Source organism: Pongo abelii, chromosome 2, assembly GCF_028885655.2.
Source record: "Pongo abelii isolate AG06213 chromosome 2, NHGRI_mPonAbe1-v2.0_pri, whole genome shotgun sequence".
NCBI lineage: Eukaryota > Metazoa > Chordata > Mammalia > Primates > Hominidae > Pongo > Pongo abelii.
The window spans coordinates 193,623,659-193,644,853 of NC_085928.1; the positions used below are offsets into that span (position 1 = coordinate 193,623,659).

A 21,195-nucleotide genomic window follows, 5' to 3' on the forward strand; every position below is an offset into this window, starting at 1 on the left:
GAGCTGGCCTTGCCAGGAGCCAGTTCTTCGCTAAAGTGTACTCAGCATTCCTTAAAGTTTCTGTCTTTAATATCTTCTTAATTTATTGGGAAAGTATCTTTTCTTCAATTAAAATGGGAAATTTTATGCATCAAGATATTATATTAGAGCTAAAATTCCTAAATTGTGTTAATCTGAGACACTCGCACATAGTTACTAGGAAAAAAATTTTTACTCTGGGTTTGTTTTTATTTCACGTGACTTTGCAAAATATTACCATATTATAATACCATATTATAATAACAGATTATGGTAATACTTTGCTAACTCATATCAAATAAAAACAAACCCAGGGCAAAATTTTTATGAAAACTATAAAGCAGAAATCTTTTTGTTTGTTTGTTTTATTTTCCATTAATACAGCAATTTTCACAAGTCTTGCATTATGAAATATCAACTCTGGCATTTGAATTAATAAATAAAAAGCAAGGTGCCCTCCAACTTCTTACTAGTCTTCGGGACAAAGATCACTCGGAATTCATCCTGAAAAGCATCTAAATTTAGAGATTTGCTGCCGGAGCAAAACTTTCATGTACCAGCAATAGAACAAGGCAGGCTTTCCAAAATATGTCAGGCATGTGCTTGCGATGCTGTCACAAGCGGGGTCAAGAGGCTCTGTCCCTGTGTGCTGGTGACCTGGGAGCCCTCCTTGTTTTCTAGGCCAGTCTCAGAGCACTCTGGGGTTGGAAGCAAAAGAGATTGTGCAATAGTGAATACACGTGCTTATTTTGATCACTAATCAGACAAAAAAAAATTAAATATTTTTAAAAATATTTGAAACTATATATATGCACATAGTTTTTGGGTTTTTGTGGGGTTTTTTTTAAAGTGAAAAGCTTATTGAAAGAAATGTAGGTTTCCTCAATCCATGACTCCTCATTCTTTAGTCGGCAACCCAGAGGCAATCAAATTTAAGCTCAGTTATTTGGCCTTTGAGTGTAGATATTTTAAGAACAGAGGCGATTGCTTCTCTCCACCTGGTTGACAATCTCTCTTTGGAGGATAGGATCCTGGATGGGTGTTCAGAAAAGCTGGCTTTGGTTTCTAGGTTTTAAAATCATTTCATTTCTCCAGGGTTGTTTTTCAAATGTATATAATAGAGGTTAAATATTCTTTTACTTTTCATTTCTTTCTTTCTTTGCCTCTCTTGTTCTGAAAGCAAAGGACAAATCATAGAGGACATAGAATTGGTGGAGGAGAAGATAACAACAACAATTTTGGTTGTTATTGAGCATTTGTTATAACCCAGGCATGAGATATTTTTTTTTCCTCATTTAATCCTCATAACAATTCTATAAAGTGTTTTTTTGTTTTGTTTTGTTTTTTGGGTTTTTTTTTTGTTTTTTTAAGACGGAGTCTCACTCTGTCGCCCGGCTGGAGTGCAGCGGTGCAATCTTGGCTCACTGTAACCTCCGCCTCCCGGGTTCAAGTGATTCTCCTGCCTCAGCCTCCTGAGTAGCTGGGACTACAGGTGCCCGCCACCACGCCCGGCTAATTTTTTGTATTTTTAGTAGAGACGGGGTTTCACCATGTTGGCCAGGATGGTCTCGATCTCTTGACCTCGTGATCCACCCACCTCGGCCTCCCAAAGTGCTGAGATTACAGGCGTGAGCCACGGCGCCTGGCCTATAAAGTGTTTTAACCCGTTTTACAGATGATAAAACTAAGGCTGAGAAAGATTGAGTAATTTACTCGGGGATGTATAGCTACTAGAAGTAAAGCTAAGTTTTGAGCCTAGACTCTTCAACTTTAAAGCTAAACTAGGAACACTGAGATTTTAAGTCTTTAGACGGAGACAGAGGATATGAGTGTCAAATTGCTGAGTTTATGTAGGAGAGTGAAAAATGGCACCACATAGACTAGGTTAGTCCCTGGACTATCAGTGTGTGGAAACTGCTCTCAAATCTGCACTGGAGGTTTTGGATGGTTGCATTGTTCTGAATGGGTGCTTCAGAGGGAGCCTCTGATGAGCACAGCCCAAGGTGAGATTACTAAATTGATCATTCTTGGGCCAGAGATTGTTGTTTCAGCCTTAACAGATGATTTCTTAAGAAACTGGATGGGGTCTTTCAAGAACAGAAGAGGAGATCAACTGCAGATACCCTTGGATAGGTCCAGTCCCTTCCCTTCATACCTACTGCAGGATTCCTGGGAGGGCTCCCGAAGCAATCAAGACCACAGGTGGATAAGACACACTTTCAGAGGCCGGGCGCGATGGCTCACGCCTGTAATCCCAGCACTTTGGGAGGCCGAGGCGGGCGGATCACGAGGTCAGGAGATCAAGACCATCGTGGCTAACACGGTGAAACCCCGTCTCTACTAAAAATACAAAAAATTAGCCAGGCGTGATGGTGGGCGCCTGTAGTACCAGCTACTCGGGAGGCTGAGGCAGGAGAATGGCATGAACCCGGAAGGTGGAGTTTGCAGTGAGTCGAGATCGTGCCACTGCACTCCAGCCTGGGCGATAGAGTGACTCCGTCTCAAAAAAAAAAGACACACTCTCAGAAACTGCAAGCAGTTGCAGGGAGAGCAGTGCCAGGCACAGCAAAGAAAAATCAAGTTAAAGTTAGTGCATGCCTCCTAAGTGTCATGGCAGGCAGGGAGCCTTGGAGGGAAGAAACTGGGGATAGTCAAAGCCTGCTGGAATTCTTTTTTTTTTTTTTTTTTTTTTTTTTTGAGACAGAGTCTCGCTCTGTCACCCAGGCTGGACTGCAGTGGCATGATCTCAGCTCACTGAAAGCTCCACCTCCCGAGTTCATGCCATCCTCCTGCCTCAGCCTCCCGAGTAGCTGGGACTACAGGCGCCCACCATCACGCCTGGCTAATTTTTTGTATTTTTAGTAGAGACGGGGTTTCACCGTGTTAGCCAGGATGGTCTCGATCTCCTGACCTTGTGATCCACCCACCTCAGCCTCCCAAAGTGCTGGGATTACAGGCGTGAGCCACTGCGCCCGGCCAGGAATTCTATATGGAGATGAAATCAGACGTCCGTGGGGCAGAATAAAGAGTGTAGCTAGGCCTGGCATCACAGTGGAGGAAGCATGCAGGTATGCCTTACCCCTCTGAAGTCAGAACTCGGGGCTCATGGTGATGATCACCACCTTATCTGCATCTAGATAGGTTTGGTCACACACAAAATCATGAGGCCACTGAGGCACCAACCGCCTGGCACCTCATCAACCTGTGAAGGATGGTTTTAGGGACAAACCAAGGATTGCCACTTCCCTCCCCTCCCCATGAGATGGAAAGGCCCACTTCTTCCTTCAGTTGTGAGGAAGGACACCCTGTGGCAGATGGCACCCTTGAGGGAAAAAGCTCAGTGAAGGAGTCGGGGGAGCTAACCTTCCAGGTGGCAGATTTCCTTGTTACCCAGATCTCAACACAGGAAAATTTCCAGCTATGTCTTTCCTTCTTGAAATTTAATGCTGGTATCTCTGATCACAAGCTTTGCCTGGCCTAGTGGGGCCATAAGTGGCTGGGCTGGAGTGGGAGCGAGGTCCCAGAAGGACAATTCAAATTTTTCCTGGAATCTACAGAGCTAGGAAGGGTCAGACCTCTTCATCCAACAGGGCTTCAGAAATGCATCACCTGACCTCACCAGAGAAGAAAGGAGGGAGGGGTGGCCCTCAAGACTGAAGAGGCTCTGGTGCCTGAGCAACTAGTGTATTGTGTTTGCTTTCCCCTTCACTCAACACTCTGGAGAGGGGAGTATTGTGTAGCAGGCTTACTGAGATGTTAAATATGTTTGAAGGAAAATGGGGTGGGGGTGGGGGTGGGGTGGGCAGGGATAATTTTATTTATGATGTTCTCTGGAGCTCTTGTTCGTAAGGTGATGAGTGTGAAAATATGTATTACAGAAATAGAGATGGGAGGAGGGAGTGTGTTTGGGAAGAAGGTGGCAGAGAACACGGAAAGGGAGGAAACCCAAGCGTGAGGTTGGAGAGAGGCCCAGAGAGAGAGTATCAGTGGGAGAAGAGGAGCGCTGAGGTGAGGGAGCAGAGGTGGGGATTGCTACGGAGTTTTGTAGCATGAGATGCCATGTAACTCTCTCTTCATGAAGGCTTCAGTAAAATCTCCATTTACCAATGCTTTTCAACTGGGATTTGTTATGAGAGAGGAGCTCAAAATGCTGACCTTGTAGCACGTCAAAGGACCCTGGTGAAAACAGTGCGGGTGCCACTTTCTAAAGGACTGGAAGGTGTGCACTGCTTTGTAGCAGGTCGGGGAGAGAGGAGTGAATCAAGAAGACCCCACCAAAGAGATGGCACCCGAGATGGGCCTTAAAGGATGACCAATGTTTCTGCTACAATTGGGGATAGGGGAGACCTTGGCTGGAGGCCAAGAGGGGAGGCAGGGAAGTCTGAAAGTATTGGGGATGTCTAAGAAGTGGTTCAGACCACTGCATGGGGAAGAGGCTGCAGCGGGGAAAAATGAGTGGCTGGTGGAACTATGGATGCTTGGCCACCTTCAAATCTTAAGGGCTGTCATGGATGCTATGGAAAGCAAAACAAGGACTACTCTGAGGGGTTTGCAAGAAGACACAATATGGCATGATATACTCTATTCCTGAAAGGAGAGGGAATAGGTCTGAAGACCTTCTGGTTCCCCTGACTCCAAGCACCTACCTCCAGGCAGACTTGGGTTATAAACATTGCACAAAATATATCACATTATGGCTTCATCTCACTTGATTTCAGCAGATTCCCTCTGGACTTGACAGCTCTGCTTCTGTTCCAGCCCCAGCTGAGGAAAAGGCTGCTACCCAACCACACTGACTGAATTCTGGGGTAGGCATAACCCCAGGGCCCTCCACCAATGCCAAGACCACCCATATTCTGGTTGCCTGAGGAGCCCCCACCCGCTGGATAGGCCCCTGCCTGTGGGCCAGGGCTTCTGGTATCCAAGGCTGCCTGACTGTAGGTCCTCTTCCTCCCTCTCTCAGAGTTGTTTGATGACCCTGCACTGTCTGAGGACCTCATCGGGTAGGTGAGCCCCAAGTTGATCCCAAAGGGCCTACTGGCACTTTCTCGCTCTTTCAGTTCCCTTTAAGAAGTAGAGATCAGGGCTGGGCACGGTGGCTGACGCCTGTAATCCCAGCACTTTGGGAGGCTGAGGTGGGCAGATCACAAGGTCAGGAGTTTGAGACCAGTCTGGCCAGCATGGTGAAACCCCGTCTCTACTAAAAACACAAAAAATTAGCTGGGCGTGGTTGTAGGCGCCTGTAATCCCAGCTACTCAGGAGGCTGAGGCAGGAGAATGGCCTGAACCCGGGAGGCGGAGCTTGCAGTGAGCCGAGATCGTGCCACTGCACTCCAGCCTGGGCGACAGAGCAAGAGCGAGACTCTGTCTCAAAAAAAAAAAAAAAAAAAAAAATTAGCCGGGCATGGTGGTGTGCGCCTGTAATCCCAGCTACTTGGGAGGCTGAGGCAGGAGAACTGTTGAACCTAGGAGGTAGAAGTTGCAGTAAGCTGAGATCGCACCACTGCACTCTGGCCTGGGTGACAAGAGTAAGACTCCTTCTCAAAAAAAATACAAAAGACAAGTAGAGATCATTCCATCAGTTAACAGATACATATTGAACACCTACTAGGTGCACTGGAATACAAAATGAATAAGACGACCCCTGACCTCAGAGGATCATCAGTTGGTAAAGGCACGTAAATAAAGCTGGACAGGCGGGGCAAGGTGGTTCACACCTGTAATCCCAACACTTTGGAAGGCTGAGGCAGGAGGTTCACTTGAGGCCAGGAGTTTGAGACCAGCCTGGCCAACATAGCAAGACCCCAATTTTTAAAAGAAATTTTTTTAATTAGCTAAGCAAGGTGGCATGAACCTGTAGTTCTAGCTATTCAGGAAGCTGGGAGAGGAGGATCATTTGATCACTTGATCACTCCAGCCTGGGTAACACAGCAAGAACCTGTCTCCAAAAAATAATAAAATAAAATACAATAAACCTGGACAATTACTGTGATAACTGCTGGGAAAGAGGTAAAGACAGGCTACTGTGGGAAGATAGAAGGAAGATACTTAGCCCAGGGGGAAATGGGGGGAAAGGAGAGTTCCCAGGAGAGCAACTTCCAAGCTGCCTCTGGGAAGGAGGGGCAGGAGCTAGCCTAGTGAATGGGGTGAAGGGAAGGAGGGGGCATAATACGCAAAGGGAGCAGGCTATGGCCGGGAATGGTCTGGAGACAGAGAGAGCAACGGTCCTCTGAGCAACTGTAGGTAAGTCCACTGAGGCTGTGTTCCAGCTGCAGAGGTAGGCCCTAGGGTGCATCAAGAAGGACCTTGTATGTATTGTCAGAGAGTTGGGACTTTATGAAGGTAGAGATGACCCACTAGGTGCTTCGTGGCCTTTCTCACCCCAAGGCCCTCACCCAGCTTAACGCCATGCACCTCTGCACATCCCCAGACATTCCTGCTCCCTGAGTCCCTTTAAAGTAAAAGTCACAAAGGCACGCCTCAACCTGGCTTGAGCTAAAGCACATCCTTATTCTGTCACTTACATCACCAGATTTTCCCACTGTAAATGGGTAAAGAATCCTGAGGTGTTAAGTCAAGATCTTCCTACGACCCTCAAATTCCTATGCAGGACTATAAACTTCTGGCCTATACCATAATGAAGAAATATATGCATAAAATAAACAGGTGGAGAACAAGATAAAGTGTGACAACATCAGCAACATCCAGGTCAGCTGTGACTATTCAAAACTGCAAGGATCAAGTTCCAAAGTCCAGGCCAGGTGCAGTGGCTCACACCTGTAATCTCAGCACTTTGGGAGGCCAAGGCGGGCGGATCACCTGAGGTCAGGAGTTCAAGACCAGCCTGACCAATATGGTGAAACCCCGTCTCTATTAAAAATACAAAAATTAGCTGGGTGTGGTGGCAGGCACCTGTAGTCCCAGGTACTCAGGAGGCTGAGACACAAGAATTGCTTGAACCTGGGAGGTGGAGGTTGCAGTGAGCCGAGATCGCGCCACTGCACTCCAGCCTGGGCGACAGAGCAAGACTCCATCTCAAACATAAAAATAAATTAAAAATAAGTAAATAAGTAAATAAAAAGTTCCAGGCCAGGCACAGTGGCTCAGGCCTGTAATCCCAGCACTTTGGGAGGCTGAGATGGGCGGATCATGAGGTCAGGAGATTGAGACCATCCTGGCTAACACGGTGAAACCCCGTTTATACTAAAAATACAAAAAATTAGCCAGGTGTGGTGGCAGGCGCCACTGGTCCCAGCTGCTCGGGAGGCTGAGGCAGGAGAATGGTGTGAGCCCGGGAGGCGGAGCTTGCAGTGAGCCGAGATTGCACCACTGCAGTCCAGCCTGGGTTACAGAGCGAGACTACGTCACACACACAAAAAAAGCTCCAAAGTCCAGAAACTGTCTTAAATCACAAGGAATAACAAAACTGAAGAAGGCTAATCCATGAGCCTGGGGTGCTCATAAGGAGCTGCTAAGAGAAGACCATGTGAACCTATTCAGCAGCTACCTCCTGAGGAGTGGGAATTATTAAGCACACATCAACAAATATAAAAAATCAGTATAAGAACAGCATTGTACTTCTCGACAGCAATACCGGAATCTAGGTGTTAATAAAGCAGTATCTTCGAAATCCTGAATAAATATAATTTATAATCTAGATTGTATGATTAGGCAACATCATCATTCAAAGGTAAAATAGAGTGATGATATTTTTAGACATGAAAAGTTCAAAAAGATTTACTTCTCATGGACCTTTTCTTAGGAAGCTATTTAAGAGGAATGTGCTCTACCAAAATATGAGGCAATGCTCGAAATCACAGAAGAAAATGCTAGGATGCTGGAGAAGGGAAGACCCAAGACAGAGAAGCAAGCTTCCCAAACAGTCATTGGAACTGCGGACCAATGACTCTAAGAAAAAAGTACAGATACACACACACACACACACACACACACACACACACACACACGATGGATTATCTGATGGGTTTGATTATATGGAGTTGTATTGAAAGCATTTTATCGTTTTAGAAAAACTAAGAGGACATTGTGATAGATCCATAATAAAATAAGCAAAGAAAGAGGATAATTATTAAAACTCCAAGGAAAACCAAAAGCCATACGAGATGGGAAATTGTATACGATTTGTCTCAACAATGAATAATAAATACATGGTCTCATTAGCGTAAACATTAATGATTTAACCAGATTATGAGAAGGATAGCTTCCTTAATAGGAAATAGTCATACATTATTTGGAAATATATAAATACCAGAAGAAATAGCTCAAATAATTGAATAAGAGATGGAAAAGAGGCCTAAAAAGTATGTTTAAAAGGCCTGTATATAGGCCTTCCGTATTATTTCCACCTCTGGTCATCAGAACACAACGCCTAATTTAATAGAGGCATGACTGTATTCATGACATGTAGAAGATAGAGATTTTTAAATTTGGTATCAGAAACCAAAAACTAGTTAAATGGTTGCAATCATCCTTTAAAAGAATACCTGCAGGCGGGGCGCAGTGGCTCATGCCTGTAATCCTAGCACTGTGGGAGGCCAAGGCAGGCGGATCACTTGAGGCCAGGAGTTCCGAGACCAGCCTGGCCAACACAGTCTCTACTAAAAATACAAAACATTACCTGGGCGTGGTGGCGGGCACCTGTAGTCTCAGCTACTCGGGAGGCTAAGGCGGGAAAATCGCCTGAACCCGGGAAGCAGAGGTTGCAGTGGGCCGAGATCGCGCCACTGCACTCCACCCTGAGTGGCAGAGCGAAACTGTCTCAAAACAAAACAAAACAAAAAGCTTGCAGACACAAAACGACAAAACAATGTCCTTTCGGAACTCCATCTCCCTTGGAAAACAGGGATTTGTGACAGCTTTGGTAGACGTGCATGTGCGTTTAAAATAAAAACGTAACCTAGGATTTGATACCAGTGACAGTAACAGCTTTATCAAAAAAAGAGGTGGTTTTCCTTGCTCCTTCTAAGGACTCGGGTTTTAGTCTCGTCCAGCCTTCAGGCCCTTAGGCCTGATTTCCGATTGTCTATCAAAGGGTCAAATAAAAAGCTCTCTAAGCTTCGACCCAAGCTTTAAAGTCGAAGGACTGATTGCGGGCTTTTTCCTTGGGACGTGGCAGGGGCCTTTGAGGGGAGGAAACAAACGACTCTGACTTCTCACTCGGCTCCTTACACAAGAGGCATTTCTTCAACTGTCTCTACTTAAAACAAAGTGTTTTTGAGTCAGCAGCCCTTGGGGTGGGTCTCGTCCTCTTGGGCACCCGACACCCACCCCACAGCGGGAGCCCCAGGTGGCCCCGGAGGCAACCGGGAAGCGTGAACTACATCTCCCGGGGTTCCCCGGGGCGGAGGACGCCCACCCGGATTGGCCAGGGGTCGGTGACGCTCAGTGTTTTGGCCCGGACGGTCACATGTTTCCTTTGTTGTGAGCTGCGGCAGAGACTGGTGGCTGGAGGAGACGCCGGCGCTGGAGAGTGCGCTGCGCCGCCGGCCGCTGAGGGACCGCGGGGTTCGCCGCTGCTGGCTGCTTCCAGTGTTCGCCGAGAGGTACCGGGGGTGACAGCTCTGGGACCGGCCGAAAGGCGAGGAACCGGCCAGAGTCTGAGTCCTCGGGGGCGGAGGGGCGACGGCGGTCCTGACCACCGGGGTGTCTGCGGGAGGGCAGCCAGCGGCGGCCGGCCTCTCAGAGCCAGACTGGCGGTCTACGGAGAGGCTGCAGCTGGGCTGCAGGGCCCCTTTCTGAGGCGAGGGGCCTCCAGGGCTCACCTGGGGAGTCTTCCTCCCCCGCTTGGTAGCTACAGCCCTGAGGGAGGACGCGCGCGCTTCCTGGCACTACGGCCCGGAACCGCGGCGCGGCTGGTGCGGCCTGGCGAGGGCGGGGTGGGAGGGGGTGGTCGCCGGGACTGGGGGTAGCCGCAGGTGCGGTAGCCTAGTCGCCGCGGGGCCGGGCGCCGCCGGGGGAGGCGGCTGGACAGACGGGTGCTGCTTGTTGCCGATGGGCTGCGAACGGGGCGCTGCTTTTTATTTCAGGAAGCGCGGGGGAGTGCGACCGCCTCAAATCCAGCCTTCTCGTTTGGTGGGACGACCGTCGGTTCTGTCCGGGAGGAATGACGGGGTCAAGGTGGGGTCCCCAGGGCCGCGGGCCAGCGAAGCCCCATTAAAGCGATTGCGAAATGCGCTCGGCACTGTCACCTGACCGTTACCCCCGCCCCCGTCCCCTGCGAGCCTTTGTTTACCACGATCGCGACACCCGGCCCGCTGCGGCCGTCCCCGGGGAGCCGGGGCGGGTGGGGGAGCGGGCGTTCCGCCGGCGCAGTCCCCGCCTAACCTCCCCACCTTCTTACCACTCCAGGACTCGGTTTCTTAATTTAGTTCCTAATGGACCCGCCCCCAAGTTCTGGACACCCCGGGTGAAGACTGTTAACGCGGCGGGGATTGGGCGCCCGCGGCGGCTTGTGGGCGGTACCTGAGGGATAGTTCGAGTTTTTATTGGCGAGTTTTTATGGTCACTAGGTGGGCCTGCCCTGGGCCATTCTTCCCGCCCCCTTGAAGGTGATCTGGAGGACGCGCGGGAGCGCGCGCTGTCGCTGCTTTTGCAGCTGCGGCTGGAGTGGAGCCGGGCGGCGCGGGTGCGGGAGGCGCGCGCTCCCTCCCCTGCTGCGGGTGGCTGGTAGCCTCGGTGGCCGCCGCCGCTGCTGCTGCCTGATCCTGCAGGCAGTTCTGGGCACGCAGCGGTCGGCAACCATGGCCCGTCCTCCGAGGACCGGAAAATTAACACCCTTTAGTGTCGCGTTATCTGCCGGGGTGGTTCGCAGGAAGTCCTGCGAATACGTTGTTGCCAGTTCTGTAAACGTGTTTAGATAGCTAAATATAGATCACAGTGCCACATCTTAGGGGGCCCCACGGTCACCCCTGAGGCAGTGGATGTTCACAATTGATTTTAGTGGATTTTAATGATTAATCACTTGCTCTTGTGGGCAGCTTTTCAAAAATCACGTCTTTGTATTTGCAGCTACGGACTGGGGCCACCAGCTAAGAGGTTGGTTTTTATTAAGGTTGTAAAATAGATTTAAAATCTGCTTGTTGTTGGCTGAGATTTAAAAGCAGATTTCTACTATTTAAAAAAGACAGTTTGAAGATACTCCCCTAAAAGGTAAAGATTCTTCCATACTCGGCTTGGATGAGTTGTTTTCCTTGTTTGAGGGATTCTAGGTCACACACTTCTGTTTTAATTCCCGTGGTAATTCAAAATGTTTGAGAAGTGGGTTGCGACTGTGTCGTCTTAAAATTGTAAATTAAGCTGACAGTAATAAAATCTTCAAGACCAATCATTTTTAGCCATAGTGTGTTGAAAATGGTTTTTCTAATCGCTTGAGTTAATAGGTATTTGCGTTTTGTCGGATTTTCTTCTGCAGATGTAGGAATTCACTCAAGACTTAATACACTTGTTTTTGAGACAGGTCTCATTCTGTCACCCAGGCTGGAGTGGAGTGGTCTCACTCCGTCACCCAGGCCGTCTCAGCTCACTGCAATCTCCGCCTCCCGAGTTCAAGCGATTCTCCTGCCTCAGTTTCCCGAGTAGCTGGGATTACAGGCGCCCGCCACCACGCCCGGCTAGTTTTTGTATGTTTAGTAGGGACGGGGTTTCACCATGTTGGCCAGGCTAGTCTTGAACTCCTGACTTCAGGTGATCCGCCCGCCTCAGCCTCCCAAAGTGCTGGGATTGCAGGCGTGAGCCACCGTGCCTGGCAAAGACTTAATACATTTTTGTAGAAGGAAGTTTGAGCTCCCCTGGATGAAGCAGGAATTGAATATGAACAGTTCCTATTGGTTATGCATTCTTTAAAATTCCAGAGGAGATGGTTACACCGGAATGAGCAGCTCCTGTGATCAGAACCGCCTCATCACTTGTGCATTGAGAGTATTTAATGTATCTAAATGAGTACAAAATGCAATCGTCTAACCTTTTGAAAAAGTAAAACCATTACTCAGTAAAGGCTTGCTTATTCAAACAAAGCCAGCAACCTAAGTCTCTAAACAGGAAGAAGAAATAAATTCTGAGTTAGGGCTGACTACCAGCTTTAACTTAAACTTTCCTGGCTTTTGTCCAAGTTGTTGAACCTTAATGCTTTTTCAATAACTTTTTTTAACTTCCTTGTTTTTCTCCCATTTCATTAAAACCCAAAGGTCAAGCCTGTGAAAAATATATACTATTAATCAAATAAGTGACCACAGTTATTTTTGTCTATTATATTTGACAAAAATTTGGGACACTTTTTTCAATAAATATTTGGGTATGGACTGTATAATGGAAAAATGTAAGTAAATATCTTCACAAGTATACCTATGAAAAGTACATTTTTGTGTGATTTTATTTCTGGTGTGACTGAAACAACTAGAGAGTATATAGCCACTTGACAACTGTTGACATTTAAAAACCGCTATTGTTTCTCCTATTAAAAACACATTAAGTGCTTGCCTGTCATCCCAGCTACTCCAGAGGCTGAGGCAGGATAATCTCTTGAGCTCTGGAGTTTGAGAACAGAATGGGCAACATAGTGAGACCCTGTCTCAAAAAATAAACAATAAAACAATAGCTAAGCAAACTTTTTTAAATTGAAGAGTTTGGCACTCTGCCTATATTCATCATCCCAGAGTTAAAATATTTCAACATTTGGCACATCTTAAAGACTACTAAACTGATGTTTTAAAAGTGGGCTTTGGCTGGGTGCGGTGGCTCACACCTGTCATCTCAGTACTTTCGGAGGCTGAGGCGGGTGGATCACCTGAGGTCAGGAGTTCAAGATCAGCCTGGCCAACGTGGTGAAACCCCGTCTCTACTAAAAATACAAAAATTAGCCGGGTGTGGCTGCGGGCAGCTGTAATCCCAGCTACTTGGGAGGCTGAGGCAGGAGAATCACTTGAACCGGGAGGCGGAGGTTGCAGTGAGCTGAGATCGCGCCATTGCACTCCAGCCTGGGCAACAGGAGCAAAACTCCGTCTCAAAAAAAAAAAGTGGGCTTTACTCTTAACTGAGGTTTCCAAAGACTACCACTGTAAATAATTTGTGTCACTACTAAGATAAATATAAACCACTGACTACGTGCTTTTATTCATAGAGAAGTCATGTAAAATATTAGATCTCAAATTTGTGGCCGGGCGCGGTGGCTCACGCCTGTAATCTCAGCACTTTGGGAGGCCAAGGAGGGCAGATCACGAGGTCAGGAGATCAAGACCATCCTGGCTAACACGGAGAAACCCCGTCTCTACTAAAAATACAAAAAATTAGCCGGGCGTAGTGGCGGGCGCCTGTAGTCCCAGCTACTCGGGAGGCTGAGGCAGGAGAATGGCGTGAACCCAGGAGGCGGAGCTTGCAGTGAGCCAAGATCGTGCCACTGCACTCCAGCCTGGGCGACAGAGCGAGTCTCTGTCTCAAAAAAAAAAAAAAAAAAAAAATCTCAAATTTGTTCAGGTGGCAGAGCTCCTTGCTGGCATCCTTGCAGATTTAATTTTAATTAAAAAACCAAAACCGGGCCGGGCGTGGTGACTCACGCTTGTAATCCCAGCACTTTGGGAGGCTGGGGCAGGTGGATCACCAGGTCAGGAGTTCGAGATCAGCCTGGCCAACATAGTGAAACCCCCATCTCTACTGAAAAACAAACAAACAAACAAAAACCCCAGAAAATATTAGCCTGGTGTGGTAGCACGCTCCTGTAATCCCAGCTACTCGGGAGGCTGAGGCAGGGGAATCACTTGAACCCGGGAGGTGGGGGTTGCAGTGAGCCAAGATTGTGCCACTGCACTCCATCCTGGGTGACAGAGCGAGACTCCATCTCAATAAATAAATAACCAAAACCATTTTTCTAACAGAAAACATAACTATATCATATATCTATAGGTGTTTTGATTATCAAATAAAACAATGCATTAAATACCTAAAAGAAACATGTTAGCAAGACAAAACCAAACAACAGTAAATTTACACATCAAGTCTAGTCAGAACCATGAGTAGGCTCAATAGGGCAGCTTGGTATACCACGTGTGATGTCTGATGGTTAACAAGTTTTTTTCTTCCTTTAGGGTTGGGGAATATCAGTAGCCAGAAGTTTTAAGTCGAGGGAGAGAAACACTGGAGAAATTCAGATTTTTTTTTCCTGTGATTTAAGAGACAATAGTATTCTTTTTTAGTTAAAGAACCATATTGTTTAGTCTGACACATTGTTTAAGCTTTCCTAAATTTGTCATCAACAGCTATCTGTTTTGTTTCTCATCAAGCAGAGTCATATAGTGTATTGCCCATTTGAGGTTCTAATAAATATGGGGTAATCCCTAGTTGCTATCATTCTATCCAAAGAAACTCAAGGTTTTAGTTGGTTTCTGTTACCTTTTCTTTTTTTTCTTTTTTCTTTTCTTTTTTTTTTTCGAGACAGAGTCTCGCTCTGTCGCCCAGGCTGGAGTGTGATGGTGCCATCTTGGCTCACTGCAACCTCCGCCTCCCGGGTTCAAGCGTTTCTCCTGCCTCAGCCTCCTGAGTAGCTGGGATTACAGGTGCCCGCCACCACACCCGGCTAATTTTTTTGTATTTTTAGTAGAAACGGGGTTTCCCTATGTTGGCCAGGCTGGTCTCGAACCCTTGACCTCGTGATCTGCCTGCCTCAGCCTCTCAAAGTGCTGGGACTGCAGGCGTGAGCCACCTCGGCCAGCCAGTTTCTGTTATCTTATGGTGGGTAAATATGGTCTTGGTGGTTCCATTAAGAAACTGGAAATGTTGCAAATAGCTTGAAGGCTGGGCTTTAAACATTACATTTGTAAAACATGGTCCAGGAACCACTGCTGCAGAGTAATTCTTTAAACTGAAATTTTGATAGTGCAAGTTTATGATTTTTAAAATGTCATCAAATAAATTAGCTTTTGAGACTATAGGGTGAAAATATCTGAAATGTATAAAAATTGCTTGGTTTTGTATAGTACCTTATTATATATAATTTTCTGGTTATTTTTTAAATAAAAGATGTACTGGCCGGGCACAGTGGCTCACGCCTGTAATCCCAGCACTTTGGGAGGTCGAGGCGGGTGGATCACGAGGTCAAGAGATCGAGGCCATCCTGGCCAACATGGTGAAACCCCGTCTCTACTAAAAATACATGGTGGCGCACACCTGTAGTCCCAGCTACGCAGGAGGCTGAGGCAGGAGAATCGCTTGAACCCAGGAGGCGAAGGTTGCAGTGAGCCGAGATCATGCCACTGCACTCGAGCCTGGCAACAGAGTGAGACTGTCTCAAAAAAAAAAAAAAAGATTTACTATACTGCAATTATTTTCTGGCTTTCTTTCTTTTGAGTTACTATATATCTTTCAAGATAAACCTCTTGGTTGACCTTTCTTATCATCTCCTGTGGTGTTCTTTCAAGGTTAAATTTGAGAAAATGGAGTAGCGTAGAACATAGTATGCAGCAGTTCACTACTACAAGTTTTAGGGGCCACGCTAGTGAGGATGTTGTTGGTTCCTTCGTTTTCTGGTATTAGTTTTTAGAAGCCCCTCATTAATCCATACTATCTTTAAGGCTGTTAGTAACCTCTTCATATAGAATTTCTGCATTCTAAAGGAAACATAAGCTTGTTTCAGTACACTCACGCTGTAGATTAATTCTGATACTACATATCTCCTTCAGACTTTGTACCCTCTCTCTTCCATCCCTTATCCTTACCAATTAGGTTGGTGTTACCTAAAAATCCATAGAAAATGCCCAGGTGAATTGCCTTATGCTTTCTACCCCATAAGGTATAATTCTAGACCAGATCAGTTATGAGAGGCTCTATTCCAGTCTGCACCTGCTAAGAATTTGAATCTATTTTAGTACCAATCTTGGAGTTCTTGTTTGGCTCTACTCTTAGCCAACCCCACAGAGTCTAAAATTGGATCTGAATCCAGTATTTGCCAGCCAGTGACAGACATAAACTAGGTTCTTTATAAATGTTTCATGAATTGACCTGCATCCCTACATTGATTCAGGATCTTATTGTCCATTGGGAAGGAAGATTTACTTAGCTAGGAGTAACAATTCCCAAATTTGCCCTCGTTGCAATATTTTTTTTACCAAGGGTACATACAAGTCAGGTTCACTTCTGAAAGTAAGGAAACACAGGATAGCATTCACTTCATGATCATAACACAGTCTGGGTATACATATGCGTTTGTGTGTATACGTTTAAAAAAAAAAGGTCGTTTATATTTGGTTTTGGAATCAACTTTTGAATTTGTCTAAACTTGTTAAGAATTTACAAGTTCTATTTAAAGATATCTGGGCCAGAAACCAGAACCACTTGTGTTTAAATACTATTGCTATTCTGTACACAACTCAAGGTTCTGGTATTTTCTCTTAAGCATTCCTCTTCTCCCCTTCCACCAAAAAAAAAAGGGAATTGTGCCGAATTAGTTGGTTTCTATGGGGATATGGGGATTAAGTTTCTACAAGATTCAAGGCAGAAGAAATATACGTTTATATATTAAAAGACAAAAAAATTATTTGCTGACTCTTAGAATTATTTAATGGCCCCAAACTTGGATGAAACATCAATTTCCAGACACTCTTCAAATATCCAATGCAGAATTATCACAGAGTGTATGTTTTTTCAGTGCTACCATTAGCTTGCTGTTGACATTAATTTTCTTTTACTCATTTTTCACTCAAGAAATTTTACTGCAGGATAAAACTCCAGGATAAAACTGTCAAGTGCCGGGCACGGTGGCTCACGCCTGTAATCCCAGCACTTTGGGAGGCTGAGGTGGATCACCTGAGGTCGGGAGTTTGAGACCAGCCTGACTAACATGGAGAAACCCTGTCTCTGCTAAAAATACAAAATTAGCTGGGCATGGCGGTACATGCTTGTAATCCCAACTACTGGGGAGGCTGAGGCAGGAGAACCGCTTGAACCTGGGAGGTGGAGGTGGCGGTGAGCCGAGATTGCGCCATTGCACTCCAGTCTGGGCAATAAGAGCAAAACTCAGTCTCAAAAAACAAACAAAAAACTGTCAAGTAAGGAAGTTGATAAATAAGAAAAACTAGTTATGTAAAATAGCATTAAATTATTAATTTGCTTTAAGGAGATGTTATTCACTAATTATTTTTAAACAAAAATGAACTTCAGTTGGAAACTAGAATTTACTAAAAACTTTGTTCAACATATTAGTAAATAATGCCAGCTGTACATGAACTGACAACTATCTGATTTATATGTTGCTATTCTTCCTTTATTTTAGGTGTGGAAATTAAAACAACACACATATTTTGACTGGGGCTTTGATCAACCAAATGCTAAAAAGGTATATTTATAAACTATCTAAACGTTGTTATTAGAGAATTTAAACCATTTTCCTTTCTTTAACCAGGGATCACTTAAGCCAATCAGATAACAAGGCACAACTCTATCCTTAAGATCACAAAAGATGGCAGTGTGACAATCATTTCTGTTACTAAATATTTACCCACTCTTCTGTGCTTTCCTGAGAGCCTCATTCATGTCTGCTCAACTTATATCCGTTAACTCATGTAGCTATAACTTGCAGTCATTATGTTTGTTTGGAAAGAAGCTTTTCCTACTTATTTTGTCTAGAGATGCCTACTTAGTTGTTTACTTTTTCCTGATGGGAATAATTCTGCTGTGATATTTGCAAAAATGTTATAATGGTTCAATCTGTAATCTTACTTTTTGTTTGCTTGATTATGCATGATGAGTTCATTTTGATCAATCCTGAACCTATATTAGACACCGTACTTTGAGATAGGATAAGATTTTTCTTTACTTTTTTTTTTTTTTTTTTTTTGAGGCGGAGTCTTGCTCTGTTTCCAGGCTGGAGTGCAATGGTGCGATCTCAGCTCACTGCAACCTCCGCCTCCCGGGTTCAAGTGATTCTCCTGTCTCCCGGGTTCAAGTGATTCTCCTGCCTCAGCCTCCTGAGTAGCTGGGACTACAGGTGCCCACAACCACACCCAGCTAATCTTTGTATTACTTTATTGTATAAAATGGGAAGGCAAAAGCTAGCAAATTTCATGTGGAAGCCCAAAAGATACATTCTGAAAGCATCTCACATTCCTAAGATGCCCTCCTGCAAATCATTTATACATAGGAAGTGTTTGCATTTGGTGTAGTTACAGAGACCAGTAATGGGAGAGTTCCCAGAAAGTCCAGAGGAAGTCAAGATGCCCAAAAGTCAGGAGGCAGCAGGCTGAAGCTGTTTGGAAAGATCTATGAGATAGTCTGTCTTACATACAGAGTAGTAAACAAATATCTCATTGCTGTTGAAGACTTTGTAATACAAGGTGATTTTATAGGTGTTCTAGTCCAGGATTTTCCATTTTTTATTGGGTAAAAGTGGTGGAGAGGAAGACCTCTTTTGTCAGTGAACAAATCAAGGAGCCAACTATGAAAATAAGGGGCAGATAATAGCATAAAAAGACAGACCCTTAATTGATACAAAGCTTAATCAATTTTATATTAATACTTAACTCACTGTTCTCAAATTTATTTAATAAATATCAGATAGAGTAAAATCATTGGATACAGAAAACAAAGTATACTTTTATATTTGTTTTTCTACTTGTCCATTCTAGCCAAAGGGAAATTCTTAGTTCTTACAATGTGCTATTTTGTTTTGTATTCTGAACAAATTTTCATTTAAACATTGAGAAAGTGAAAATGTATGCAGGAAGAAGCTCACGATTTCCATTGTTGTTAATACCAATAATTGTATCACTAGTCAAAGTCACAATCACTTGTGTGAATTTTTTGAACCTGAAATGCAATAAGAATTTAAACTAGATAAGCTGGAATGAATAGTAGGTTCTTGATTCGGGTACCTGACTTGTAGCTAATTCAACCATAATTTGAATCTAGATTAATAAGGCATTAAGATTAAAATATGAGTTATCTTCCATGTCATCACAGTTTATGTTTATCATAATTGAAATGTTCCTTTTTTAATTACTTGTGATATTACATACATTGAACTTTTTGAAGTTTCAACAACAACAAAAAATTGACATTCAGGTACAGTAGTGGTCTCTCTTGATATGGGGGATACATTTCTGTTTATAAAATGGTTATTGAGATAACTTCAAATTAAAAGCATATTTGATAGATACGCTACTGCTCATGTGTGGGAGCCTGGAATTTGGAAGTCATTCTATGCGTTGTAAATGGAGTTGTAAATGTTAAGCTGTGTGTATGCACATGCATCCAGACATGCACACAAATATATGGGCAACTGTAACCCAAGTTGGGTGACCTGTAATGAAGCAAACATGAACTCTCTGAGTAATCAGAAAAATCTTAAAAGAGATGGGAAGAAATCCATTTTTTTTAGTTAGTGATAATAAATTTTAAAACTAATAAAATATTTTAAACTCATATTTTTATTCATTTAGGTATTAAAATTAATAAAATGAAATAGAGCTTTTATTTGTTCTGAGGCAAGTCTGTTACCTAAAATCTGCAAAACATAATTGGGTTGAAGTTAAAAATCTAGCTTGTTTGGACCATAACATACATGTAGAGGAAAATATTTCCTCAAATTTAAGAGAAACTAATTTTCCTAACTAAATTTGTGGGAGTTACTTTGTTGACATTTACTCTGAAACCAGCCATTGGTAAGCATTGTCTTGTATTTATCTTTACTTTTATATGTGTTCATTTAAATAGGCCTTCTCCATGAGCTTCCATTGCCATAACTATTATATTACATCACAAAGCTTTGTTATGTATTTAGAAAATGCATGTATATTTGTACATTTGAAATTTTCTGGGTTTTTTTTTTTTTTTTTTTTTTTAACTTAGAAATGAGGGTGGCCAGGTGTGGTGGCTTATGCCTGTAATCCCAGCACTCTGGGAGGCTGAGTCAGATGGATCACTTGAGGTCAGGAGTTCAAGACCAGCCTGGTCAACATAGTGAAACCCCGTCTCTTCCAAAAGTACAAAAATTAGCCCGGCATGGTGGCATGTGCCTGTGGTCCCACCCACTTGAACAGCTGAGGCAGGAGAATAGCTTGAACCTGGGAGGTGGAGGTTGCAGTGAGCCGAGATTGTGCCACTCCACTCCAGCCTGGGTGACAGAACAAGACTCCGTCTCAAAAAAAAAAAAAAAAAAAATCAACATACTGCCTCTGACTCTCCACCCTACTGATTTCAAATGAAAATATTATTTATTTCACTTTAGTCTTTATTCCATTTGACTGATAAAATTGCTTGGATTTTTTCTGACTTTACCTGCGCAATTGGGGGATAGACAGAGAAACAGAAAAGATCCTGTATAGCATGCAAGCATTTAGGTGTCCTTCAGATGTTGTTACAGCCAGGTATTTTTCCCTGAATGGTCAGAATAACCTGTCCAGAGAAAATCCTATCACCTAGACTTCAGGAAGGTTAAGTGCTAATTGATATGAAGAGAATTTTTTAAATGTAATAGAAGTTTAAGGAGGAACTAGGCTGTCTGTACCAATGGGACATATTGTCTGTGCTACTTTATGTTATTATTTATGTTGTTTGAATATGTTTTGTTGCAACTCTTTTTTGTTGTTTTTTTGATGGAGTCTCGCTCTGTCACCCAGGCTGGAGTGCAGTGGCGCGATCTAGGCTCACTACAAGCTCCGCCTCCCGGGTTCAAGCCATTCTCCTGCCTCAGCCTCCCAAGTAGCTGGGATTACAGGTGCCTGCCACCATGCCCGGCTAATTTTTTTGTATTTTTTTTTTTTTTTAGTGGAGACAGAGTTTCACCATGTTAGCCAGGATGGTCTTGATTTCCTGACCTCCTGATGCACCCGCCTCGGTCTTCCAAAGTGCTGGGATTACAGGTGTGAGCCACTGCGCCCGGCCTTTTTGCAACTCAAAAAAAAAAAAAAGCTGGGCGCAGTGGCTTATGCCTGCAATCCTAGCACTTTGGGAGGACGAGGCAGGTGGATCACGAGGTCATATCGAGACCATCCTGCCCAACATGGTGAAACCTCATCTCTACTAAGAATATAAAAATTAGCTGGGGGTGGTGGTGCACACCTGTAGTCCCAGTTACTCAGGAGGCTGAGGCAGGAGAATCACTTGAACCTGGGAGGTGGAGGTTGCAGTGAGCTGAGATCGTGCCACTGCTCTCCAGCCTGGCGACAGAGTGAGACT

General features: G+C 44.6%; 1 protein-coding gene across 7 annotated transcripts in view; it reads left to right on the top strand.

The window, feature by feature from the left end:
* Positions 1–9,433: 9,433 nt before the first annotated feature.
* The window catches only part of KLHL24 (kelch like family member 24), a 50,841-nt gene continuing 39,079 nt past the window's right edge, over positions 9,434–21,195 (top strand). The window contains exons 1-4 of one of the 7 annotated variants that reach the window (XM_024245010.3): positions 9,454–9,581; positions 10,065–10,155; positions 11,047–11,073; positions 17,294–17,356. The gene's annotated coding sequence lies outside the window, so the exon portion shown is untranslated. Of the gene's footprint in view, positions 9,582–10,064; positions 10,156–11,046; positions 11,074–17,293; positions 17,357–17,865; positions 18,008–21,195 lie in introns of those variants that run through there. The other 6 variants (XM_009239587.4, XM_054553058.2, XM_009239588.4 and 3 more) reach the window with 6 other exon arrangements.